At 44.4% G+C, this 15654-nt stretch overlaps 1 protein-coding gene across 1 annotated transcript in view; it reads left to right on the top strand.

Moving 5' to 3' along the window:
- LRMDA (leucine rich melanocyte differentiation associated) overlaps positions 1-15654 on the top strand; it is a 1038240-nt gene that overhangs the window by 412461 nt on the left and 610125 nt on the right. The gene's annotated exons all lie outside the window — the stretch shown is intronic.

Here is a 15654-nt window from a genome sequence, read left to right as displayed (position 1 = left end):
TTTTTTGAATTTCATTTTAGTAATGGAAGAAATACCAAGCAGAAGGAAAGATATATATCTGGAGCCAGTCAGCATGATCTACTATGTTTGAATGTGAATATTTGAATATAACTTATAAGAATGCCATTTCAATTATTTGTAAAATATTTAAATAGTATAATCCAATTTACATTCTATCATTTCCAACAGCTATAAAATTTACTTTACACCAAAGTTAGCTCAATCACTTTAATTCAGTCTGGAAAAACAGTACAAATGAAAGCTTAATTTGTATTTAATCTCCCCTTTTGTTTCTACATTATTGCCTTCGAATCATTCCTTTTAGTGATTGAGATTTAAACCAGAGAGAGGAAAAAGGCATGATGAAATATTTGAGAAGAATATAGCCCATAATGAAGAGTTTGGAGTAAATGTTTAAAAATTCCAATTGGCTTTGTTCTTGGGGTTTCAATTCACAACAATGTCTTTGTTATAAGCTCGTGGTATGAGATATGTGGGTTACTTTGTCAGAATCGTGGGACTGTGACTCTCAGGCATTTAGAACCAGGTGATTCATTTGGAGCAGGTTACAGTTATACGCCGTATATGAAGATTGGCAGGGAATACAAATGTGAGTAATTATTATTTAGTGTGTTGATCATGCTCATATCTTCCTAAATGGCTTTATGATCATTTTGGTGAGTTTTTCCTCTCTGAGCTCTGGCAGTCTTCCAGCTAGTGTCATCAGCAGGGAGTAGTGGTGAGGAGAGAACTGTGGCAGAACTGTGACTAACCAGGACTTTTCTGTCCTCCTAGGGCATCAGATCTGACATGGGGATGGCAGGCAGGAAGTCCAGGGAAGGGACACAATGACCAAGTGGCATGTTTGTGCTTAGAACAAAACAACCATTCCTTGTGTCTTTGTCTGCCGGTTGGCAGGATTTATGGAAGTGTTGTAAAGACCCACCCATGTCCTCACTGGGGCCTTTTCCCTGACTCCACACTCACTGTTTCCCTTGCGCACCCAATAAGCCTTGAGATCAAGAGATGTTTCGATGAAGAGAACGTGTGAATGAATTAAGCAGATCAGGAAGAAAGAACTAATTAAGTGAAAGAGGGAGGAAAGAAGGAGTTCAAGCCCGTATTTAGACTAGAAGCATTACAGGAGACAATCGCATGTTATCCATTCAACAAACAATTTCAGAAGGATGGCTGTGATCTCATGGGCCTAGACTCTGAAAGACAGAAAAGCTGAAGAGGAGTTTGAGGTAGTTCTGTCACAAATACTCTTAGAAAAGGGCAAGGTATCTAGACACCTGCCTCACTATGTGGGATAAGATTTTTGAATGGGGCACAATGGTCAGTGAAAAATGAGTTATATTGACCAAGCATGTTCCTTTCTCTTAAGTCAGATGATCCTCATAGCGACTCTGTGATTTTGGTCTGACCTGGAGCAGTGACTCAACTCTACAGTCGAGGGGATTGAGGCCCAAGAGTTTTGAGTGACTTGCCCAAGGTCACACTGCTAATAGAAGCCGGAGTTAAGTTTCAAAGAGACTCGGGTATTTTGTCTCTAGAATTGAAAGTGTTTCCTGTAATACTATGCTTGTACAATGTTGGCCCAACTCTTAACAATGCCGTCACATGATCCAAAACACCCAGTGAGCTGAGGTCTTTGAAATGTAGATACCGAATGTGTAGAAGTATGCAGTAATGACAGAGGGTAAAAGAGGGAAGGTTAGTTCTCCTGCTCTACCCACTGTGATGAATGGGAAGATGCACAACTGTTGCACTCACGCTTTGGCTTCCATCTTTTCTGTCAGTTCAGTTCTGTGAGCCCAAGGCTGCCATGCACCATACCGGTGTGGGCCTGTGCAGCCAGGCAGGGAGTGTAATCCTGAGTAACTATTCGGCATCAGACCCACATGTCCCTAGAAGCTCTGGCATGCCAATATCAACTACTTGACCACCCACCACCCCAGTCCCCTTGACAATGGTTGCAGCTGTCCAGATTCACTTGACATCCTTGTGTGTTTTAGAGAGGGAGGGGCGAGTGATGGTTACCCCAGCCCTTTGGTTAGGTGGAGGGCAGTGAGGAGGGCCACTACTGCCTCTCCAAACTCCTCCCTGCTTATTTTGGTGGGATTTTTCAAGGAGTAGACTCTACATAAATGAGTCTTTTCCTTCTTAGACTTGTTGGTTTAGCAAAGATAATAGTAAGCATGTCCATGTTCACATCAGTGATGGAGGAATTTGGGGGAGGACGGGAGGTTCCTCCTCTGAAGAAAAAGCAGAAGTTCATTTCTTTCCGGGGAAGAGCGAGTCCTGATAGGGGAGCGGGAATTGGACCCTGGTGGTGATTGATGATACTTGAAGAGAAGTGGGTGCAGTGGAGCCTCGAGTCAGCCTGGGGAAGTTCTGATAGGGGCAGACCAAGGACTTGGAATTCTGTGCCATAAAACCTCCCTTGGGGTAAGGGGAGCAACGAAGGTTGCTTCCTGTTTCTCTTCATTTTCAAGTGCGAAGCGAAATGCTTAGATTTTATATTTTAGAAATACCCCCCAGGAAGTGATTTTGAAGAACAGACCAGAAGGGAAAGAAGGCTAGAGATGGGGGCACGAATGACAAAGCCAGATTGAAGAAGTTAAGGTGAGAGAGAGAGGTGGAGGGAGGAGAGGAGAAGGAGTGAGAGAGGAATCTGTACCACGGTGGCAGAGAAAAGAGCTGGAGAGGGGGCTTCTTGTGGGAGCTGTCTTGAGGTAGATGTGGGCATAAACGATCACTAAATAAGTGTATAATTAAAATAAGAAGCACCCCCACCCCGGCCATCCCTCAGCAAACCAGTAGAAGAGCACTTACCCCAGAAATGCCTGTATGAGATCCTGCGGGCCCTAGTTTATATTCCTGCGCCTGAAGTGTGGCTTAGGGATCTGCAGTTTGATAATTGCTCAGGGGTTTCCAATGCAAGCTGCTGGAGCACTTGAGGTTCCCATTGGGTTCTGACCTCTAGCAAAGATTAACAATCCCTTCATGTCCTCTTCTACGTCACTTTCCCCGGACCTTATGACACAGCTGCCATGCATGTGGGCTTCCTTTGCACCGGGCACTTGGCAAAGCATGTAATCAGCATCAGTCCTTTAAATGTAGGCATCTTTTTCAGACTTTAAAGAGTGTCAGAATCAGCTGTACTGTCCTCAGTGTTTCACACTCTAGTGGTCTGGGATGGTGCCTGAAAATATGCATTTCTAGTAAGTTCCCTTGGATCTTGGTGCTGCTAGCCACACCTGAGAACCACTGCTCTGCAACAAGGGTGGGGCATGGGTTATTAACCTTACTGGTGAGCGAACCTGAGGCTTGCCTCAGCTGAATCTTTAGCCCAGGCTGCTTGAGTTGCAATGAGAACCTATGTCTGTCTGACTCTCCAGTTCATATTCTTTACCACAAGGTCAACCTCCCATCATGCAAGGCCAAGACTGGTGGAACTCATTACCTGCTGGGCTTCCGGTCCCCTTTCCTCACGGGGTGAAATTGATTTCCTTGTTAGTGCTTCCTGAATCCCTTCCTGTAACGAGGAGTCTTGTGCAGGGGGCTGGCATCGTGCCTGGGCAGAGGAGGCATCTGCTTTCCTGGTGTAACTAGATATCCTCCGAAACATCCCCCTGAACTCCAATGTTTCCCTCTCCAGGGGTGGCACAAGTTTAAGTTTCTGTTACCAGGCTGTGTTCTAGAGAGTGTGTGAGCTCCTGGAGGGCATGGGCCACGCCCTGTTTGCATTTCTAGCTCTTATATCTTGCGCAGGGCTCATGCTAAGTGGGCAGTAAGCTGAGTAGACGAACAAGTGAATAAAATAGGTTACTTGGAGAATATAAATAATTAGACCTACTAATTGGGTTAGAGAGTAATATGATGGTTAAGCCAGGCAAACTGGCTTAGAGAGTAATATGATGGTTGAGCTTTGAATACTGGAGGTAGCATGAGGAGAAAGTACTACTTACTTAGTAAAAGCGAAATGCAGAACCTTCCAAAATTAGCAGAACTCTGTTGGAGGGGAGGGGCTGACGATCCCCCTGCGTGGATTTTCCATGTCTGATGCAGCCCCACGGGTCCCAGGGGCAGGCTGTTTTCTCTGTGCTGGCACAACTGAGACAGACTGGATCAGTTCGTGGGGATGACACAGAGAGATCAAGGGCGTACCAGGAGTTGAGTCCTGGGAGCCCAGGGTTCTAATTCTGCCTTGACCAGCTGCCTCTCAGGGCTCTGAACACTGTCCACTTTGTTCCAGTCACCTGAGTCCTCACTTGGCAGTTTGCTTCCGTGCTGTAGCTGCTTTCCTTAATCCAGAGCATGAGGAACCAACCCTCCTAGGTGCTTGACACCTTTTAAATCCAGACCAGGGAGGTAGTTCTCTCACACTGACCTAGGTCTGCTCTCCCAACCTTGCTGCTCATCTGGAGACCCCCCTGTTCCACAGGTGAAATACTAGCAGCGATAACCTTTGAGTCGTCAGGTTGAATGCTCAGCCCCCTTTCTGCGGAGCTGTCACATTATGGCTGTACTTCACAATATCCTAATATGGTGGCCATGGCCATCTTGCGACTTGAGTCAGGCAAGGTATTGGGGTGTGAAGAGGTGGTTGGTGTTTTCTCCTAGGGTCAGTGAGTGCAGAGTGTGAGGCACCAGGAAAAGGGACGGGACTCCTGAACACCCCCTTGGCTTTTGTAGAATCTTGCTTCCGCTAGCCCCGCTTACAGATTCCTTTACCTTTGGAAATTTCTTCTTCTCACCACTGGGTTCTCACAACACGGTGAGGGTAGCAACACTTTAATTATCAGCCACCTCGAGCCCTGGGACGTGCCTCAGCAGTCTGGCATTCATGATGGTCATTACCGCCTCAGATTCTAAATAACATGGTTGAGCTGATAGAAAGTGCCGGTGAGGTCCCTACAGATGTCACTGCTTCTGGCTGCGCTGATGTATACATGCTTCTTTTCCACAGAATATAATCTGTGGGAGGAGACCAGGAGGAGTCAAAAGAGATCCGGGGCCTCCTGCTCTTGTGTTGGTCGTTTTCACATGAGGACATGGGGTTTGGGTGCCTTGAGGTTGTTAAGAGAAACCACTGGAGTTAGGGATTTTGGGGGGATGGGCTTTATTTATCTTTTCCCTGTTTGGTGATTCTCAGCTCTGAATGGAGCTTTTTGTGTCCACAAGCCATGTTGATTTACTTTTTCCATTTCTTGGAATGATGCAAAATGTCTGGGTTATGAAGAATAGGGGACTGTATTTTCTGCATTTCCTTTATTGAGTATCAGAAAGTTACTTGAACAAACAACTTGTTTGCCATTCATCCTTATAATGCCCTCTCTTGATTAGCTTCTTCTGTGCATGTGATCCTTAAGAGAAATACAAAATTTCCATGAACTTAGAAATATCTGTTTAGATTTGTGCAGCACGTATACTGTTTAAGTCAATTAAAATTAAAAAAAAAAAATCATTGATGTTTGTCACCCTCATTCATTTGTGTGCATGCTGTCAGTGTCCAGTGAACACTATGCCTTTCTTCCAGTCATTGTTAAAACCCAATATATGGAAATAGTGTTTATACCAGCAGCTGTTACAAATCTGGGGCTATGGATTAATGTCAGCTCTTGAATGTAGAGTGCTTTAGTTAATTCTACCCAAGGACAGATGATATCATCTAGGAAGAAGGAATATATTAGAAACTGTCAGCCAGAAGGTAGTAAAAGGGGGTGATATGTTATAAGGAGTACTAAAAGGTCATTCAAAGAAGAGATATTGCTAATAACTCAATTAAAATTTTCACGCTGACATTTTACAAATTTCTGTGGAAGCCCTAAAACATTTTCAAAGCTAGCTAAATTCATACCCTAGATTGGAAAAACAGGGGTCAAACAGGATTCACACAATTCCTTTGTGAGGTGAACAAATTGGGATAATCTCCTTTTCCAGGAACTTGTGGCCAACTAATTCAAATATGCAACTCCTTTTTTATCTAGGTGAGAGAGAGGAATTTTGCAAGTACATCCCTTCATTGGGGATTATACCCTTTCCTCTCCTGGGCTTTGGGACAGGGCAACCAACACATTTGGCCCTTGACTTTGAGAAAACCAGTCTTTGCCAGCCCAGTGCTTTATTATAGTCATTTCCTGTATTTTGCTGCCCTGAAAACAAAACGAAACCCTTCTCCTTCCTGGGAGCCAAGTGGCACAACAAGGAGTGAGGATAAAGGTTGAACTTGAACTTGAAGTAGAAATGCTCCCAGACCAGATAATGAGATGCAGCTGCCATAACTCACCAGTCGGGCGGGCAGGACAGAAACCACGGCGATGGCTGGGTGTGTGGAAGGTCAGCTCACCTCTTTGCCTGCGGTCCTGTTTGGAAGGGGTGATCTGTTCTTGAAGATGTTCTCACCTAGTGTCTACCTGGCTTCTTCTGGCAGTTCTTTCTAATGTTCCGTCACTGTTAGGGTTTCTGAATTCTTCCCATACAGCGAATGTGAGCATAGTTCCTTTCTTGGTATTTTTCACATCGTCCTGGAGAGGAAGTGATCAGTGTGTATGTATGGATGCACGTGTATCCAGTAATTGCTTTAGCTGCCTGCGGTGTGCTTGATGCTCAGGATTTGGTGGTCCAGAAAAGGAAACATGGCCGCTGCCCTCATGGAGCTTATGGTCCAGGGGAGGTGAGCACATCACTGAGAAACAGAAGTTCAATCATAGTTGGGGCAGGGACTAAGGAGGAAAAGGACCCGGTGAGACCTAATCTGACTTAGGGTGCTTTGGAAGGGTTTTCCCAATGAGGGCTTTCTCCCCAGGGAGCTGAAGGAGGCACGGCTAATTAGGAAAGGAGTGAGGGAAGAACATTGCAGGCAGAGGGGAACAGCCTGTGAAAGGTTCTTGACGGGACAGAGTTTAGTGGTTGTGAGGCACCCGGAAGAGGCCTGTGTGTCCATCGGGGAGTGAAGGACAGGGACAGAGCTGATCCTGGCAGACGGGCAGCATCAGTCCGTGGAAGGTTTTAATAGGCAGCAGTAAGGCGTTTAGCTTTTAAAATGTTTGATAATTATGAAGACTGCATTCAAGGCAAGCCAGACCCAAACTTCCTCTCCTCCCAATTCCTACATAATCCCAATTCTTTTCCTCTTCAACTCTGGGAACCTGTATTAAAACTTGCAGCTGAGGATTTCAGACTGACTTAAAAAAAATTTTTTTTTTAGATTCCTTCTTCAGAGGTGGTGATTAGCGTAGGAGCTATCGCAGCAGTGGCAGAGCACCTAGAACTTTGCTTTGGGCATCTCACTTGGGGTGTCTCAGAGTCAGACACTGTTGCCTGCTTGTTTCCTGCATGGAGAGGCAGAGAGAGATGTCTTGGTTGTGTGCTGTGTACACAGGAGGCACTTCATAAATGCTTGCTGAGGAGTCAGAGGTGACACCCAGCTCTCAGGAATGCACAACGAAGTTTTATCTGCTGCTGCCATCTGAACGCTGTTCACAAAGAGGGCCCGGGGACGAGGGGTGGGCAGGGCTGCATCTGCTCCATCGTTCAGCGTGTGCACTTGGGCTGCCTGATGCCACCTCCACAATGGCACATCTGTCTTGTTAAGTGTAAGCCAACTCCTCTCCCTCTTCTGGGGCCCTCCTGATGGGGGCTGTGGAGGACAGGGACGGACAGTGAAAGCCTAGCTAATATGGTCTGTAAAGGGAGGTGGTGGCTGCTGGGGAGAGCGCAAATGAAGATAAATGCAGTGTTAAGTTTTTATGGACCAAGGCCTCACTTTCATTAAGGGTAATTTACATAACATAACTAATGCTCAAGGCCAAACAGTCCTTGTGGCCCAATGACAGCCCTGACAACCCGTGGACAGCAAGGCCTCCTGCAGAATTCCTCAGGTCGGGAAGCCACCTCCTTCCCCTTGCTGGCTCAGCATGCTGGTTGCTTGGAGGAGCTCTGTGACCTCGCAAGGTACATGCCCATGGCATCAAAGCTCCACATCCTTCTTGGATGGTGGTACACCAGCTGGGCACTCTCTGGGCAGAGCTCACTTGCCCTGTTCCTTTGTCTTTCCCCAAAGGGGTCGGCTTCCTGGTGTGAACCCTCCTGAGTCCTGGATGGGAACATTCTAGGGTTCATCCTGACCCACTGAGAGGGTCCTGGTTCCCCACTTGGGTTGAATGAAGTAGGCCCTAGGTTAAGATGTTGGAGGATAAAGAGTAGGCTATCATCAGAGCTCCCTGTGTTCCTCCACGACACACCACAGAGGTGAGGACGGCTGATGGGGTCCCTGGTGTGCTCAGCAGTGGCCTTTGTCTATACCACCTTTATTTCATGTTAATCCCACCAGAGACACTTTGAGGTTAGCTTCTCCACTTTGCACGGCAAAGCAATTATCATTTCCTCTCACTGCAGGGGTGACTATTAGGTATCACATGATGGATTTTTGCTGGTAATCAGAACTTTCTGCCCAGTGGTCTTCAGAACATACTTGTGTGTTGACATTTACAAGGTATGTGTCAGACAGAGCTAAGGAACAATGTGAGGGAATGAAAGGGGGAGTGGGGAAGGAGGACCATTATGCTCAATTTAATGATGACAATTTCCCTCCACTTACAACTTCCAGAAGTAAGAGACAATAGATGTGTGTCTTCTGCTTGCATGCGCACGGAAGGAGATGACACGAAAAGATTTTGTTAGCGAGAAGGGTGATCTATTACCTTAATGATTTCATTGCTCTCCAAATAGAAGAAAAATCTCATTGCGGTGCAGAGCCCCGTCCTCATCAAGCTATTCATTGTGAGGCGTTTGTTGTTAATTAGAGGAATTCTGACCTTCCATGAACTGGTTTTGGATTTTTCTTTTTTTTCTTTTGGTTACCTTGACAGTCTGGTTATTCCTAGTTTATGGACATACGTAAGCATTTGTATGTCTACCATTGAAGCTCATTATTGGATTTGAAGAGCTTTTAGATTTGGGTCCGTGGTGTTGAATTAGTAGAAAATTTCACAGAATTTGGTGAAAGTTCCCCTCCACCATTATGCTAGTGACTGGAAGGACTGTGTGTGTCTGAGTGGGTGGGCAGGTGGGGCAGGGCAGGGTAGGGGTGCTATCATGTGAAGTGTGGATAATTTGAACAAATTCCCATAGGAGGTGTAAGCTGAGATGGGGGTCTTGTGGTCTAGGTGGGATCCAAGGAGCCATTTTCTCAGGGCTGCTGGAGACTAGATAATAGGAATTATGTCCAAGGTCTTAATGGGAGGACAGCAACAGGTAACAAGTGCTGTGGTCCAGGAAAGGCAGCAGGTGGAGAACCAAGAAGAAGGTCAGAATTCAGTAGGACTTGGGTGAAAGATCATGTATAGGTTTGTGTCTAGACCTGGAGCTGGGAGTATTAGAAGCTTCTGGATTCCGTTATTAAATGAACCTGACCATGGCTGCTTAAAGGAGTAAGGCAGAGCCTGATTGTAATGACGTGACCTCCACCCACTTATGCTTTTTTCTAGTAGGCTGTCTAGTTTTCCAAAGTAGTGGAGTAATGTTTGTACGGTAGGGTTTGGGAGTCAGAAGGGACATTTAATATCATAGAAATCATGAGGTCAGAAGATCTGGAGAGGACATCAGGTCTACCCAACCCCTCTTAGAGCATCACCAAACTTCCTTATGCAGCGATGCTACCACAACATCCTGTTTCCATTTTTTCAACTGACTGATCTGGCAGACCCATTTCGTGAATGTGTTGGCTAACTTTGGAGCTAGGCCTAGTAAGCCCGCTTTGGACTTGATCCTCTTAGAGCTTAATTTTACCTACTAGTTGTGTGACTTTGGACAAGTGACTTCACTTTCCCAGGTTTCAGATTTTTATCAGTAACATGTTAGAAGGTCCCTGTGGACCCTTTGAGCTCAAGTATAGTTTGTTGGGTAACTATTGGATGTATCTAAGTAGGCCCAGTTAGGAGCTCTTGGTTTAGCCATCCCTGCGATTACAGTCAGCCTCACAGAACCACAGAAAGAAAATTGATACTAAAATGTTGGTTTTCACTAACCTGAAGTATCCCATGGAAGAGTCATCTAAGCTGTAAGCTCTTTGAAGACAGGGTCAATTTCATTTTGTTTTTTTTTCAACCTCCAAAGACATCAGATTGTTTGGTGGATATCTGGTATTTAATAAGTTGGGACTGAGTATGTAAAAAAAGTAGTAAAAAATGTTGTGTTTCAGATAAGATATACTTTTTTCTACACTTGAGGTACTTAACATAGATACAGTATAAACACATATGCCTAGTACATGCCTCTTCAAAAAAACAAAAAACAAACAAAAAACCCAAACGACTCCTCAGCTCTACTGGAGCAGTGACCAGATCTTAGCCACCCTTGGTTCCCACGTGTCTGGAATACTACCAGGCACGTAGAAGTCTTTCTGTGAATGTTTGCTGAATAGCTGAGCAAATACATCTAAGACCTGGAAGATGGGTGCTTGGACTCTCCAAGGTGAACTGGGAAATAGCGAGAGAATAAAGACCTGGACAAAGAAGAAAAAACCATGGTGATATTATGTGTAATTTGGTTTTCCTGCCTCCTTGAAGCTGTAGCTTTGTTCTCCTCTACATACCAGAATGTGGCAACCAGGAGACCCTATCTATTTGTTGACGGGGTGTGCAAATGGCTACCAGTCCAGAATGAGAGAAGTATAGAAATGGAGCATAATTATTTAGGAACTTGCCCAGTACTTTGGCATTGCCTGACCCCCAAGCATGTGATCACTATATCTGTCTTGTTAAGCAGTGTGCAGACGAGTCCACGTCTTGTCAGACTTCCGTAGTAAATGCCACGTAGCATACCCTGAACTCAGGTCATGCATGGTAGGACCATGGACTGGCCCAGGACACACTGGAAAGACATGGTTCTTCACCACATCCCTGAAAAGAAGCAGGGTGAAATACCTGGTTGTCCAGTCTAGTAGTCATAGTTCTAGAGCAATATTAAGGACAATTTTACATAAAGCTATTTCTGGCTTACTGTTATCACGTATTATCTGTGTTACTGATTTGAGGAGGACTGAACTAGCCATGCCCTATTAGTCAAGCAAGTTGAGTTATAACCTGTGTGACAGTGTTTTGCTCTATTTAAAACTAGCTAGCCTTGCATGGCTATTTAACTTGCTCCTTTGGCCTCGTTAATATCATCCTGTAATCAAGTGAGCTAATTAAGCTATTTTCTGTCCACTGATCAGAGAATATGAAAGCTTGAGGTGACTCTAGCCATCCTTTGATATAACTCCTTCATTTTTTTCAGAGGCAACCAAAGCTTAGAGGGGTTAAATAATGTGTCTGGGGACTCACAGTTCTCTAGTTATTGAAACATTAGGGCCCTTCATCCCCTAGATCATTGTGTCTTTCCACTTTCCCTTGAAGGTCAATAAAATCCTTTCAGATTTTGCTGTATCCAGGGTATAGTTTTGTTTTAAGTTACGTACTCCTATTTGATAGTGGACTGGAATGGACAGATTTTGTTTACCAAATAATTACAGGTGGTTTATCTTTAAGAAAACTCAGTGTTTGAAGTTATGAACAAAAGAAGCAGAGGGGATTTATATGTGAATATTTGTACATAATATGTAATACATAACGTTTAACATATTTCTATATGCACATAAATATATAAATAATAGTAAAATACTATGCAGTCCTATAATAATACTTGCTGAGCAGAGGGTGTTGACCCCTATTCGTTATAGTTCCATCCGCAAATGAGGATAAAACGTCACACAGAAGTGTGTGTTACTGGAAAAGCAGGTTTCAATGTGGTCCAACACAGGTGTTGTCAAAAATATATGACCTAGGGGCGCCTGGGTGGCTCAGTGGGTTAAGCCTCTGCCTTCGGCTCGGGTCATGATCCCAGGGTCCTGGGATCGAGCCCCACATCGGGCTCTCTGCTCATCGGGGAGCCTGCTTCCTCTTCTCTCTCTCTGCCTGCCTCTCTGCCTATTTGTGATCTCTGTCTGTCAAATAAATAAAGTCTTTTTAAAAAAATACGACCTATAGGTCAAATCCTGCAGCCTTCTGTATTTATAAAGTTTTATTGTCAAACAACCATGCCAACTCATTTATTAGCATCTGTGGCTACTTCCACTTCCACATCATAACTTCAGATCTGAGTAGTTGTGACATGTGCTTTGTGGTCTGTAAGGTCTAAAATATGTACTCTCTGACCCCTTACAGGAAAAGTTTGCTAACATATGGTTTAGATGCATCTTTGTTTTTAAAATTCTGATTCTGCTAGGCAGGGATCTTGATTTGGAATCCCACCTGAGTTCTGATAAGGAAGGAATTTAATCAGATTGTTCAGAAGCCTGTTCTAGAATCCTTTCACCAGCTGCCAGTTTTAGTCTATGTGTGATCTCCTGGTGATCCTGAGAGACTGAAATTAACCACCTCTGGAACAAACACTCAATCTTTTTCTTTTTTCCACTTTCTTGGGAGAGTAATACATATAGTCAGCGACTCTGATTCTATTACTATGTAAGAGCTCTTTAAAAACATCTAACCATCTGCTTAATGGCCAGTAATATGTTTCTAATGGTCACTCTCGATAAGACACTTTGAGTTCGCTACTGTGTAATAGTCGTCTGACAGCCAAGATGCTCCTGAAGTAATATGATCAAAGGCCAGTCCCCAGTTCTGTAGTGGCAGAGGCCTCTGGAGATAGTTCCAAGGAGAAGAATAGAGACCTCCTGACAGTTACATGTGGAAACTCTTCTGTTTCATGAAGCCCTGGGCAATAATGAGTGCGTGATCTACAAGTATTTCTGACAAATGTAGACTTAGAACTTTGATTTTTTTTTTTTTTTTTGGCATCAACCTGTCTAGGTATAGCTGCAACTGGAGGTTGGCTTAATTCATATCTGTCCTCTCATCTCAGATGACATACCCTGAACTCTTGTCACTAAGAATCCTGCATCCCCTGGTCTGGGCCCAGCAGCTGGTGACAGCTTGGCAAATTATGAGTTTCCTAGCTTTAAAACAGAGTAAATTGCAGACAAAACAAGCCATTAGCTGAGTAAATACTGTATCTCTGTTTGGCTTCTGTAAGAAGAAGGAGATTAGCACGAGTGTTTAGTGTTCATAATTATTAGTAGGAAGCAAATAGTAGGCTCGGGCTGACTGGAGATTGTTTCATTATATCCAATTAACACCCACTTGATTATTCTTAATTACTTCTGCTTGATGACAGAGGAGTAGAGATGTCATACTTCAAATGTACAAATAGCAGCTGGGTCATCCATATACGTGTATTTGCAACATCATATGCTGCTCATTTTGGGGTGGCTATTTAATATGATCTCAGTAGAGGGATAGAAAATGAAAGGTCCACTTGTCAAGATTTTAGTAAACACTAAGGGGAACTTAGATGAGAGGCAGACAAGTAAATATTAGCATAAAAATGGGTTTTTCTGTGGCAGTATGGTTTAGAATTTTTTTTTAATGCTCCACTCCCTATTTGTTTGGGAATTCCCTTTCCCTCTTCCCTAACTGTGGCACAGGAACTTAGTACAAGAAAGATCAATAGTTATAAACAGAAGCATCAAAATGTGAACTTCCTGAGAAAGGGTGGGAATTATATATGTTACGTGGCCTGAAACAGAAACACCCCCTTGACGGGGGTTTGTGGAGGTATGAGAAGCTGAGACCAAATCAACCTCCATTCAGGAAACATCATAACTGGCGTGCGTAAGGCACTGAAATGTTAGCAAGTGACGTAACCTCAGAAACAGGTGTTGGGGGTAAATACAATGAGCCAGATTTCCTTAGGTTTAAACCCAAAATGAAGACCCCTCTCGGGAATACTAGAATGCCTCTTTCCTTTATCAGGCTTTTAGGGGGAAAAAATGGGATTCTTCCCCTTCAGTTACTTCCTTCTTGGGAAGATTTGCATGAAAGCACACATGGAAGGAATTCTTCTTCTTTTTTTGATTAGAGGTTATTACTGTCTTGAGTTGCTCCTCCTTGCTTGCTTGCTTGCTGGTTTGTGGTGTCAGTGATGTTGCGCTGGAAAAATTTGGATTGCTCTATTTTTTTCCTGGATCAAATTTAGGTATGAAGTCATTCTTAGGTAAAGAGGGAAGGGACTGGGCAGCAGCAGAGAACAACGGTGAGGTTTGCTGGTTGTGCCAGGGCGTTCTTAGACTGGCAACTTGCTTGATCAGAGCTAGATGTGTGGTGGTGGGGTGTTGGTACTGACCATAGCCACTGTCCACTCTCAAAGTTGATCGGCAGTTGGGTGCTGAACATTTGCTTGTGCACAGCATCAAACCGGACTGTGAAGGGATCTGATAGGGGCCATACCCTCTCCGGTTGGGGAGACAAGACTTTTCTATGATAAGGTTGTGTTTAATTAGTTGCTGTAGTGCCTGGTTGAAATTAAGGACTGCAGAGATTCAACAAGGAGGGCTGTGTTGAGCAGGGAAGACCAAGGCTTTGAGACTGGAACCTGGAGGGTAATTCAAATTTAGGTGCTTGGAGGTTGCAGTTGTTGGTGGCTCAAAGGCTCATGGGAGAAAAATCTATTGTAGGTAAGCAGAAACATGGCTGCCTTGTGCTTTGATGTAGACTGGCCCAGGTCCATGCTTAGGTCCAAGGACCAGAAACCCAAGTACATTTCACGGTGAGCAACTGTGAGGCTGAATCTTGAGATGTAAGGCCATCCCAAGGAGAGGGCCCCAAGGAGATAGAGTTAATGAGGATTCCCTGGGATCTATTTCCATTATGAAGGAAGAGACATTAGGCAATCTGTTAAAGTCAAAAATTCATAAGTATATTTAAAGATTTAAGGCTAAAATGGAATATCTTAGACAGTCATTTGAAGTCTCTCTATAGATGTGGCAGCTGATATTTAAAAGGCACACAAAACATTTAAAAATGACCTCAGGAATAGTGTACCCTGCCCTGAATAATAAAGGAGTAATATTGGGGAATGGAGTGGTGTCAGGTGTAATCAATTCCAGCCTGACAAATGATGGTAAGGGCCATCTTTGCTGCTGTTAGCACCAGTGTTCTCTGAGTGGACAGAAGAGGTTGTTTGGAGAGTGGTGCCAGGGTCAGGAAGTCATTTCGACCTTGGTAGTTTTGGGTGGGTGTGTGTGTGTATTGGTGGTGGTGATGGTGATGGTGAGTGGGTCTGCGTAATGCTTCATAGAATGTGGCAAGATTGGCTTGGTGTACCAGGTAGAGGCTGGGAGGGCCGGTTGATTGTGGTATAGAGCTTACATAGTGTAGTAGAGAAACTGAGAAACTGTTGGGACTGGGAAAGCTGTCGGGAAGCTGTTGAAATGTTCCTGGCCTTTCCCACATGGGGAAACAGCAATGGATTCCATTTAGTCACTATTGAGGTGTGTCTATTTGGTCTTTGCCACCAAAAGTGTGGTCCATAGATTGTCAGTAGCTCTTGGGAGCTTATTAGAAATGCATTTTCCTGGGCTCCACTCCAGATCTCCTGAAGCAGAATCAGCGTTTGAACAAGATCCCCAGGTGATGTGTTCGTCCTCTAAGTCTGGGGAGCATTGCTTCAGACTTCACCACTCATTTCTTCAACCAGGCTTGGTCCCAGGTTTGTCTTTTATTAGCTAACTGGGGGACTGTGAGTCAGTGCATCTCTCTGAATCTG

This window comes from Lontra canadensis, unplaced genomic scaffold, assembly GCF_010015895.1.
Source record: "Lontra canadensis isolate GAN:19392208 unplaced genomic scaffold, GSC_riverotter_1.0 scaffold3, whole genome shotgun sequence".
NCBI lineage: Eukaryota > Metazoa > Chordata > Mammalia > Carnivora > Mustelidae > Lontra > Lontra canadensis.
The sequence above is the reverse complement of the archived record's forward strand: the minus strand, read 5'-3'. Positions and strand labels throughout refer to the sequence as shown.